Here is a 12,876-nt window from a genome sequence, read left to right as displayed (position 1 = left end):
AAGAAGTTAAAGGGATTTATTTATTTATTTATTTTTTGATTGTTCCATTTCCAAAATTCAGAACTATCTTTAATGAATCCATGCTCCCATTAAAGTCGTTTCAATTACCTCCAGAAGTCGACAGGCACACACTTGTCTGTTCCTTGATCAGCAATGTGTTATTATGAACTGTAAAATCATGCTATGCTGTCATTAGCTTAAGAAGCACAATGAAAGTGTGATGCCAATGGTGCGAGACGTACTCCACATGGATGTTGTTAAAGTGTTTTTTTTTCTTTCTTTTTTTTTCACCATTGTTTTTAAATTGTTCTGATGCACGATGCCCCTTTTTCTCTTCAGCATTCACCTTTAATCCTTTAAAATTGCTCTTTTTCTATTCATTCATTCAGTCATTCATTTTCCAAATCGCTTTATCCTCACTAGGGTCGCGGGGGGTGCTGGAGCCTATCCCAGCTGTCTTCGGGCAGCAGGCGGGGGACACCCTGAACCGGTTGCCAGCCAATCGCAGGGCACACAGAAACGAATAACCATTCGCGCTCACAGTCACACCTAGGGACAATTTTGAGTGTTCAATCAGCCTTCCATGCATGTTTTTGGAATGTGGGAGGAAACTGGAGTACCCTGAGAAAACCCACGCAAGCACGGGGAGAACATGCAAACTCCACACAGGAAGGCTTTTTTTTTTTTTAGGAATCTTTTATTTTCTTCGTATAAGTGGAGTGAGTCAGAAATTCCATTGCTTTATGTTTTTCCTCTGCAAATGACAGCCATCTTGAATCTTCAATTTTTCATCCAAATTATGGTACATCTCCTTCTTGCAGCATTATTCCGTCCAGTAGGACACTGACATGGGAAGGGGAGTTCGGCAGTAAATTTTTCCAACCAGTAGCGTTTAACTAAAAATACATCCTCATTAATGATCATGAATTCTCCCAATTTTCAAGCAAGGAAAGTTTAGTCGAGACCATCAAGACACCCACATATCTCCAATCTGGGTAATAGAGCCAAAACCTATTGCCCAAAGCAACGAAACGAGTGGCAACTAGGCATCGGGGTCAAGTTGAATAATTCAGACCCAGATCAGAGGACATTTTCATACTTGCACTGGCACATTTTATCCAAGCAATCTTCCATCTTTCGCCTTTGCCCGAAATTCACCCTCCCATCTCCAGTCCTCCATAAATATCTGAAGCCACTTATGACTTCTCTTGAGGAATTTGACCAAAAACACATCCTCAGACCGACTCTCTCTGTTCGTGGTGTTGAGAATGCATCAGTGTGTCACCAATTCTTTGCGATACCGTTAAATGTGAACAGTTTCCTTTCTTAATGTCTATCTTCCCTATAAGAAATAAAACCAATGTACCATCATTCACTCTCAATCGATGTTAAAGTCATTACGATTCAACGACACGCAAATGCACTGAAAGATCCCCCTGTCATGTTTTTTAATTAATTGGCCTCATGTGCTATTTGCATAATGGGCATGAAGATGCTGTCTGCCGCGCGGTCTTTAATGCCAATATCAGGCCTCTTCGCTGGACAGGAATCTGATGGAAAAAGCTACCGTGAAAGATTTCTCTGGACACTAAGGAATTAAGTTGCGAGTCATTCAGTTGTGATGACGAAATTCTGGGATTCTTATGGAGGAGGAAGAGTGAACACAACATCTCTCGCAAAGGTTCCAATGCCGGCTCCGCGGAACTGTCTTTTTTCTTTGTTTCTATTTCTCTTTATCCAATCCTCTCGATCTTTCTAAAAATGGAAGATTCCGACTATTTCTCTAAAGTGTTTCCAGGTCCTGCTTCAAAAGACTGTCTGCCCATACCAATTATTTTGTTCCAATTCACATTGCTTTGAAAGCACAGGCGTCAAACTCAAGGCCCAGGGGTCCGTTCTGGTATTTTATGTGGCCAACGAAAGCAAATGATGTGCATGGACTTGATGTTTCTTTGCTAAAACACCCGAAATTGCAAATTTTCTTCACTCCCGATCGAACATTTGAACAGTTTTTACTGACGCCTAAATTCCAAAATAGTTATTCACCACTTTTCTTGTGTGTATGCAACATGAGGCGATCCTACATTTTATTTGGTTTCACAGTCATAATAGCCCTCGGAAGCGCACTTTTATGGTGGAAGTCGCTAACAGCATATATGCTAAACCTAAGTAAGAACTGCTAGCTAAATCATTGCTTTCATCTGTGAAGTGCCTGTAGTTCCATTTTGGTGTCGAACCCGGATTGCTTCCTCACCATAACCGAACTGTGGCCAGTTTCCTGATAATTTACCTCTCCTGGTGTTAGTTTGGGTTACAACCAAGTTCCATGACCTTGTTTATACATGACCAGAGAAACCACCATGACTGGGAAATTGAACTCCCTATTAAAATAAATGAGAGCCTGATAGTGTCAGAGCACTTGGACAGAGAATCTCATTTTCATTTTCTCCCCAAATCAACTGTAGCCTTTTTTTCCCCACGTCCTGAAGCCTCCACGGTGGCTCAGTAACACACCGTGGTGTGGGCTGTCCAAAATATTAATTTTGTAAAGAAAAAAAAAAAAGAAAAGAATTGGAAAGGAGGTGTGGTGAGACACAGCAGAGATGACCCATATCGGTGCGACTCGTTATGGATTCATAAAGACGCTGCTGCGCTTGTTAGTGCTCGGCTGGGGTGGGAAAGCGATGGGGGGGATGCAGTTAGCTGTCGCAGCTCAACCCCTCTGCAATTCTATTAGGCTTGTTTGTAGGGCTTGGCAAAGGGCACGCTTAAAGGTACTCGAGCTTCTTAGAGAGGTTGAAGTGGGTGGAGGGCTGGGGGGGGAGAATTTAGAGGACATCGTGAGCAAAGTGAAGGGGAAGGGTAAGTGAAAAGAGATTGGAAGTTGGAGATTAAACCCACATGCGTGTCAAGCTACAAGTGCATGTTAACAGTATGAAAACACCATGGGATTAAATGTTGTGATGGATTGTTTTATAATCTGTCGGAATTTTAACCCTCACACAATTTCACAGAGTGTTTTACACTTGCTGTAAAAGTAAATCGCACGGAGTTGACCCGACAATTTTCTATCTTTTGACAAAGGTCAATGAGACGCTCGCGCAGAGGTTTGAAGTTGAACATGAGACAGTCACTTCTGGGAACGGTGGGCAAGTCACCAAACAATTTTCCGCTTTCACACATACCGTCTTATCAGTAACCTAACAGAGGTGGGACAACATCCGTGTTGAGGGGCAATTCCTCAATGCCTCGACAAAAATCCGAAGGGGGGCCAAAGTTGACAAGGCAATTTTCCACCTCCAGTGGTCGTATCAGTGGCGCAACCTGCTGTTGCTGCCTGACACGCATCTCAACAGATTTTGGGGATGTAGCGTTGCTGTGTGAAAGTGCATCTAGTTATACAAATAAAGGCATGCCCCCTTTGCGGAAAATACGGTCATTATTGGCTTCAGAAGTGGTTCCACGTTGAGAGGTATGCAACGTGTCGCTGCAAATGTACATTCTGAGCTGGTTACGAGTTCCGATGTGTTTTGCTCAGCGAAGTGGAGAAGATGGCTGCGCTTGTAAATCTCAATGTGCGCCGGTGTTCCGTTTAAATGTAATTGCTTTGGATGTTTTCAGTTTACCTCAACCTTTCTGTTGCGGGATTCACCAAAGATGCCAAATGGTATGCTGGTGTTTATCGCTGATTCTATAACCTGTACAAACCGAATACTGAAGCGACCGATAACTTCATCACAGAGAGAAAATTGTGTTTACTGCAGGACAAAAACAAAGCTTGCCCAATTTTAATGTTATAGCCAACCGCTGAATAATTGATATACATGAATGGCCTTTGAATTCCCTATCTCCTACATCTTTGAATTTCTCGGTGATTCCCTCGGTTCTTTATGTTTCAGATTAAAGCTTTGACATCACGCACTGTACATGATCACGGCCTATACTTCAACATGACGCCATCGCCTGCTTTCCACATTTCCTCCGCGGCTCATTGCGGAAGTATAATTAAGGCTAATGACTCAATAAATTCAACAACATAAATCTGCCACACAGGGTTTGAATTGAACAGAACACAAACATGGATTTTCAGTGCTTTGAAAAATAAAATAAATGAATGAACAGCACCAGCCAATGAATTAATGGTAATATGTTGATGCAGCCGCAATTCCTATTCGCTCTGTTTTTACAGCGCAGCCTCCAAATTTGGAACAGTCCTTGACGTTGCATGTCAAAATCAGTGCCCGCTGTCGAAATGTAACCCGCCACGCCATATAATATGACAATGAAGGCTTATTTTTCTCAAAAACTCTCAACAAGCCCTTTAAGTTCTTTGACTTTGGAGAGGCCATTGTATTCATTTGCTCCCCAATGGATGACCCTTCACTTGCACTTTGTTGAGATCCAGTAAAATAGCCCACATTAGAAGCCCCGTCACGCAACATGACACTTATCCATCAAGACGGATGCGGCAGCTTCATGGTTGCCCAAGTGCGCCCTAAGTGTTTCCCACATTGGATGTTTTTAATGAGCCACCGCCACGACTTCCAAATGAAAAAGTACAGATGGAGCAATTCAGCGGGGGATTGGTTGCGGCGATATATCACATGAGCGTATGAGACAGGCAGCCTCCAGCCTTTAGTATTGAACAGGGTGTTTGTCATTGAGGCCCGTGGCCATTTCATTACCCTACATTTCCGACCCGTTTTAATGTAAAATGCTGTCGTCGCTCGATATATATGCCGGAATACACACTTTCAAAGCATGGGCTACCAACCACTGCACCATGTGCTCATACAAATGTACAATTACTCAGTGACTAGAAGAGTGGTCTATATACAGTATGTAGTCATGTTCAAAATTCTTGGAAACCCAATTTCTTATCTGTTGCTTCTAGGAAACACTTTACTCATCATAATTGCAGCTGAATTGGCCAAATGAAACACCCTGAGCTCAAACAACCTGGAGATTGACCAATACAAACATTTTGAGGATGAACCAACGTCATACTGGACGTCAAAGGGGACCTTGACATGAAGCGTGAGCACAACATTTCTGTGAATTGATCGTTGAGACTCACCACAATCGCGTGGAATTGTAGCTTCAGTGTATCTGATTTCCCATCTGTTGTGTCTGCAGTCACAAGTACGACCGAATCTGTAAAGTTGGAAACCCTTGGCTCTGAACAAATATAGTAAAACATAAATAATAATAAAATATTCTCAAGTCAGATAAAAATTCAAACTTCTGTCGGTTGTTTCATGTCACTCAAGATCTCCACATAGCAATCCATGAACAGATTCAGAATTCTCTCAATCACATGTAATTGTCAAAGTGAATGTAGTACGCTACTTGGCGGATACAATTCCTCCAGGTCAGAACGAAAATAGGAGTTCACAAAATTCAGACAAAGATTTCCCCTGTCCCAATAAATCATTCATGGGTGTATTTATCAGGTGAATTTTCAGGTGAATATTGTAGAAAATTGATGTTCGACTGTACATTGTGAAACCAAAAATCGTCTTTATTTTGAATGATATCCAACACAAGATCTCGACAGCAAAACCAAAAAATATCCTCACTGTTATCACTTCATCCTCTTCAGACCTTTAGCGTTTGTTTAGCAATCTCGATCTTATTAAAGGTGACCTAAGGTGCTTGAAGGAGTTCGGGTGAAATGTCAGTGTAGTCATTGCTTTTTTTTTCTTTCGCCGCTGCCAATAAGCGATCGTTGTGCCTAATGGCCGTTTTGCGCTCTGCTCATCAAAAATACATTGTGTTGTCCATGCTTCCAAGTTATCTCAGCGGGTCAATACAAAAATGGCCTCATGAAGACTCTCAATAACCTCTCACTGCAATTACAATTGGGGAAGAGCCCCCATTAATACCCTTTTCATTCGACACGGTGACATTTTTCCAGTGGAGACAGTGTCATTTGGGCCTCACCCTCTTGACTTTTTTTAATAGTAATCCTTACATTTCGTATCACTCTTTAAACCCAACCCAAGGTCCATCCAATGGCTTGCAAGCCATATCATGCAGTTCACATTGAAGAATGCAACTGATGAAACGCGGAAAGGCCAAAAATTCGATTCATTGTCATACAGCTGTATAATTTTGATTTGTTTGTGTGACCAAGCTTGAAAGTCAATCTACTATTGTATAGAATCAATCTTCCCCATTGAAAAAAAAAAAAAAAAGAAATTGAAATGGCATTCATCAGTTCCAGCTCCCCAAAAAACAGCAGCATCTTTTGTCAAGTTTTTAATCAGTACAAAAAAGCAAATGTATGAGTGTAAACATAATAAAACATACAGGAATAAAAGACGATATAAATAAATAAACTGGTTTCATCCATAACTAGTTGGTGACAAGCTGAGTCATAAAAACAACTTTAGTGTTGGATGTGTGCCTTTAAGGGGCGTGGCCTTGTGACGACAGGAACCTGACTGATTAGTCTTCATGTGAGTGTCAGGAAATTCCACCCACTGTCGCTACAAAATGAATGTTCTCATTTTGTTCTTCTTTTGTCAGATCTGAAGTTTACTCATCACCACAATTTTGTCTCAAAGCAACAAATCAGTGAAGATGTGAAAAGCCGGTATGTGTGTACTCCATTTAAGACCAATCACTGTGGTTGAAACTTTACATACATGGCATTGGAAAGCCGAAATAAATTGCAGAGGCCCATATTGATCCACAATCAGACAGGGAGACTGTGAAGTGATCTCAGATGGAAAAATATGACACAAACCCCCACTCGTCATGATGAGGCCGCCAAGCCGTGACACGGATGTTCTCCGGGACCATCATTCGCCCTCGTCGTGGAGGAAAAGTAAATGAGAAATCAATCAAACGCTTCAACCGCATTTCATTGTGCAAGAGAGCTGATCCATCACAGGGGGTGTTACGGTTGGAGGCAGTCCGCGGCTCAAGCGTCACCCAAAAAATGCAAACATGCGGGATTCCGGGTTGAAGTGTTCAAAGGTCAGCAGAAAGGCGGTCACAATCTGCCCATCCCTTCCTTCCTGTTTGACCACATGAGACATTGGCAGCTACATCTGCCCGTGCAACATGGTGATGCCAGCTGCGCCTTAGCCTCGTAAATCACGACTCTCAGTGAGCCAAAATTTGTAAAAAAAAAATGGATTACCATGACAATGAGAATAAAAACTGTCATTGTGAGCATGCTCTCAGTGGAAATTAGACACATTTAGTCATGAACTGCATATGCATTCAAAATGGAAATGAATCCTTCTTTGATCATTCATCATGTTATCTTGGGGGTTCCTCAAACAGTAATCTTGTCACAATAAACATTTCGGAACCATGCTTGAATACTAAGGAACATCCCTTCATTGATTTTCGTTTGCTCTTAAACGAGAGCAGGGTGCACCCGGGCCTGGTCGCTAGCCGGTCGCAGGTCGCTACGCTAAGAGCGTAACTTCCGTTCATACTCACATTTATATCTATTTTTATGTGTGCCATAGAGGACTAGCATGATAAGGCAAAAATCTGATATGATTATGGGATTGAATTGATTCATTGGAACTAGTGTACGCACAAGAACTTGGTCGAGAGAGCGGTAGTGGACACTAACAAATCATCTAACATATAAACAAATGAACTAAAATTTCCATCGATTTTAACCCGGCAATATGACATCCCTTTCATTCTTCTGTTTCACCGCTGTGGTTGAAGTCACGGGACCGAGATGTGCGTTACGATTACGGTTTGGAGTAGTGGACAGTGATGCCGCATGTTAAAATGACGTGTGGCCACACACAGGACAGACAAGAAAACACGGATGATGGTCTGTCAGGTGGACGTTGGAGAATCAGCTGTTGAACGGACTTTTTTTTTTTTTTTAATGAAGGATTCGAGTGTGGCGACACATCAGCCTCACAGTGCAGAGGTGAGGGGTACATCCAATAAAGTTTTATGGATATACGAAAGATGAACTTGGATGGAAACCAAAATTTCATATTGGATTAGCCTAGTAAGGAATCGTCTGGCAACTCTTCCTTCGGAAACGAAACTCGAAACTCTGACACGTAAATGCCTCCTGGCATTCTGCTCCAGCCTCTTCAGTCGACGGTAACCACACTTAATTCGCAAGAGAAGAAGACAAGGAAATAAATTGGTGCTACATCATCTGAAATAAATCCATAATTTAAAATACATTGAACTCCACACAGGATGACCTGAACTGAAATTCAAACCTTAAAACTCAGAGGCAAACGGACTAACCACTCATCCACAGTGCTGCCTTCGAAATTATTCTGTAAACATCGTTTTTGCTATCACCAATCAACTGTTCGACTTGAACAGAATGAATGCAAACTGGCACTTGCCACTGAACCATAGCAGTAAACCAATTCATTTGTGCATGAAACCGTACACGCTGCGATATCAAACGTGTGACCACACAACACAACATAAAATCAAGGGAGATATGGCATCGTGAGGGGGTTGCACACAAAAGGCATATCTTGCGCTTTTGGGGGGGGGCATTGAAATGTTTTTTTTTTTCCTTTGGGCACATCGACAGCAACCAGTACTGATTTCCACCATTTTGGTCCGTGGCTCTGAAAGCAACCACAATGTGATCCTCAATCACATTCTCATAGACTAAGATACTTAACAGTGATTAACGTACAGTATTTTGATGGATAGCTGTTCATGTTTAAATTGTACACAAATTACATGTACAGTGAAACCATTTTATGCAAATAATACGAAAAAGGCACAGTAGCTATGCTGGTACTTTTCAATGTTCTTTTCCTGATGGGGATAGTTTGACACATGCAGGAACATTTTCTATTTCCACGATAGCCTTTGTTTTGACATCACTGAAACAAGATCTGGAGCAGATTATGGTCGACTCTGGAGCTTCCGCTGTAATGCAGTTCTGCTTAGAAAAACAACAACAAAATAAGAATACATCAAATTATTTTTCATTCTTGATAGAAACTGGAGACGTAAAGTCTGTCTGCCCATGTAATCAAAGGCTGCATCTTGGATGAAGAACATCAATATTGATTGTTGGCACTCTCTCTCTCTGTCCCCATTATAATACAAAATAAATCCTCTGGACATTTTGTAACAGTGACTGCCAACCCAGTGACTTTAGTGAAGTGAAAGAACAATCATCCGAATATAGATCCTCGGTTCATTATTTATCCAATTATTGATTTAAAAAGTGGAGGTTTGTGCTATTTGAAGTTATCCACTGCAAGCCCGAATGCATTCAAGAAATGCGAATTGAATCTAAAATAAAGCCCAACAGGACTCAAATTTCTGCGTACTCGGGTCTATTAGTGAAGTCCAGAGTTCAAAGTAAACATGGTGAAGTTGGATTTAGGTGTTATGCTGCACACAGCTTGGAGTGTCAGTGCTTTTAATTGGAGTTTTGTTTTGTTTTTACCCCCCTATACCTTTAAGCAATTAAATTACATTTTACTGTCAGTAATTTTAGAAAGCTACTTTTAATTTCTTTACTTTGCTTATGAATGCCTTTAAATCTTTTGGTTGTAAATGCGTTTAAATGTTGTCAATGTTCTTTGAAAGTGTACCTGCGGTGGTCATAAGGAAAAATAGAAAATGTTTAACAAGAAAAACTGCATCCAAACGTGTTTTTGGTGACACTGGTTCTATTAAAGCAAGCTTATAGAAGCATATTGAGCCACCTTGTGTATAAATCCAACTGCCTCGCCTTGCTGAATGAAAACCTTCCTGTGTGATTTGACTTAAGATACACATTCGACAAAAATGAAATCGTTTCCTCCTCTTGAGGTCAACGTCGGCAAAGGCCTGACTCTCGGATGTCTCTGAAAGATTATCCTCAACGTTTATCCTGCGGCGTGAGGTGCGCTAAGAGTGAATTGGCTTTTGTTTCAAATGCTTCGACAACTACAGTACTCTTCTGTTTATTTTTCAGGACTCTGAATGCCATGTGGCACCATGCTGCCTCTCAAAGGTCAGTTTTGGCCCAATGACATAAACTGTATGGTTAAATGGTTGGTGTACTGGTGTTCGTCATGGCCACTTTTACTGAGAGGGTTTGTCAACCCACCGCGAGCAAATCTTACCACAAAAAAAAAAAAAAACTCAACTCAACTGTATTCATAGAGCACTTTCAAACAGCCATCGCTGCACACAAAGTGCTGTACATGGAGCATCTAACATATACAACAGTAAAGCAACAAATCAGTAACAAAGACGGTAGAGAGCACCAAACAGTATGACTAAGATCATAATTTGGGTCATGCTGAGTCAAATTCCAAAGAATACAAGTGAGTTTTGAGGCGGGTTTTAGTGGGAGGGCATTCCAGAGAGAGGGACCAACAACGGAAAAGGCTCAATCCCCTCTGAGCCTCACTTTAGTTCTTGGTACTTCTAATAATGTCTGGTCTGCAGACCTGAGGCGCCGGGCAGGTGTGTAGGGGCGGTTGAGCTCAGAGAGGTAAGGTGGCGCGAGGTCATTTAGAGATTTGAAAACAAATAATAGGATCTTGAAAATAACTCTAAAATGTAAAGGGAGCCAGTGAAGGGATGCCATAGTAGGAGTTATGTGCTCCCTCTTACGAGTACCAGTCAAGAGGCGAGCAGCGGCATTCTGGACCAGCTGCAGGTGCTTAATGGAGGATTGGCTGACTCCAAAGTAAAGGGCATTGCAGTAATCAAGCCGGGATGTGACGAAGGCATGAATTACTGTCTCAAAGTGTTCTTGAGAGGGGAGAGGTTTTACTTTGGCCAGCTGTCTAAGATGAAAGAAGCTGGATTTAACAACGGCACCAATTTGCCGGTCAAGTTTAAAATCACTGTCCAGTTTAAGACCCAAGTTTGAGACTGTTGACTTAAGATAAGGAGACAGGGGGCCCGCTCAAGCATCAATAGCCTGTTAAAATCAATGTTATCCTCCGACTGGGTTGCTGAAATGTTGACCATTGCTCTCCATTGTGTCTTGTCTATCATTCACAATGAAGAGAGAGGAGGACATTTCATCCTATTTCTGTACCATCAAGACGAATAACAATGAGGCAGACGTTGAGACCGAGCCAGATGATGGTGTTGAGAGAGCTGAGGAGAGGCGAGTCAATGGCGCCAGATAGAGTCAGATGACTTGGTAGACTGCTTTCCAGGGAGAGGACGCAGAGCAGGAAAGAGAAACAGATAATGATCGTTCGAGTGAGATACCAGCGGAGTGTGAGATATTGACAGAAAATATACCGATATGTGGATCCACAAGCAATGGACCAAGATGTTGAGGGAAAAAAAAAATCTTTGACTGCTTGGCATTTGTGTGCATGCGAGTGTGCGTATTACTTTTTCGATTTAATGATATTGCAATTAACATTATAGTTATGTTTATTCATAGGGATGCCCTGATCAAAATTTTTTTTCTTGCACTTGAGTCCGAGTAACTTGACTTTGAGCATCTGCTGATTCCAGAGTCCCTCTGCAATGCAATGCAATGAAGTCAATAAAATGAGACTTCATCCAAATTGTTTCAATTACCTTCGTTAAATTTTTTTTTAAAAACATTAATAAAGGTATACCAAATTTATACCTTTTTTTATATGGCTGGAAATCAGCAGTGGTTGAAATCAAGTGAAGAACTAAAATATGTGATTCTTGACTTGAGAAATCAAAAGTTTCAAAAGACAACCATAATTAGTGATGCGGAGAAGACACTTAAAAGAGCTGCGAGAGCTCACATGCTGTGTTATTCCCTGTCATGTGCAGGGTGTCACGTTTGAAAAATCGGCTCGGATGTTAAAAATTCATATGTGGCTAACCCGCTTTATATGGGTTCCCAATAAAGCAGTTCCCAGTGTTTGTGCACTAATGTCTTTTTCGACACGTTTATGCCTATTTATGAGCCTCGTATCCAACAACAACAACAAAAATTACATTCCATAAAAAAAAGGCATGGCACAAATATTCCAAGGAAATATTAAGTGGAAGCCATATTATTCTGGACCCACTCCAGATTCCTTGGAAAAAAACAAAAACCAAACCAAAAAAAAAAAAAACACACCAGACTGTATGACCTTAACATAAAAAGATTTTACGTGGGGGAAATAATCAATTTCCCTTCCCCCATGAAGCCGTCACTGGCGTGAAGCTATCTATGCTGTGCACCTGGGTCTTTTCCACGGGGATGTCTTTAGTCATAAACGCCCTCTATTAGGGTTTGCTCTGCTCAACACACATTGCAAGAAAAGCAAAGCAAAAAAAAAAAAAGCAAAAAAGAAAAAGGTTGTCATAAAAGCGGCAAAGAACGCAGCCTCCTCTGTGGGTGCCGTGAAGGTGCGGAGGAAAAAATGCTCAAGGACACCTGTTTCTCTCACAGAGTCACACGAGCAGCCTGTCTGCAATGTTACGCTGCTCTCGTGTAGAGTGGGGAAAAAACAGAGGACATTTTGTCGACAACCAATATAATTCGATCGATCACACACTGTATGCATTTGACAAACATAACCTTGAATCTGAGTTTTGTTTGGGTGAGGATGCCTTGATTATTTATTCATCAAAGAAAACCTAGGTAGGGATTTGATTGAGTGCAAAATATGAAATCCCCCTCCAATTAGCCTGACAGCATCGGCATCACATCTGCAATTCTAGGACACCAGACCAAACTAATCTGCATGGAAAATCCACATAACCTGAATCCCACTTTGCAATTATGCTAAGGAATGCACAGAGCCTCTGGCTGTTCTGCTCGGTTATCTAACAAACAAACCCAAAGACTGCTGGAAAGTAGCGTGTATTGCTCTAGAATTTATTATTGGGTTTCCCAGCTATCCGTTTTCATACTGTTAACCCTTCGGAGTTCACACATGTTCTTGAATTCAATCCTTGCTGATTTTGGGT

The sequence above is a fragment of the Hippocampus comes genome, unplaced genomic scaffold (assembly GCF_001891065.2).
Source record: "Hippocampus comes isolate QL1 unplaced genomic scaffold, H_comes_QL1_v1.1 scaffold82, whole genome shotgun sequence".
NCBI lineage: Eukaryota > Metazoa > Chordata > Actinopteri > Syngnathiformes > Syngnathidae > Hippocampus > Hippocampus comes.
This window is presented reverse-complemented; position numbering follows the sequence as displayed.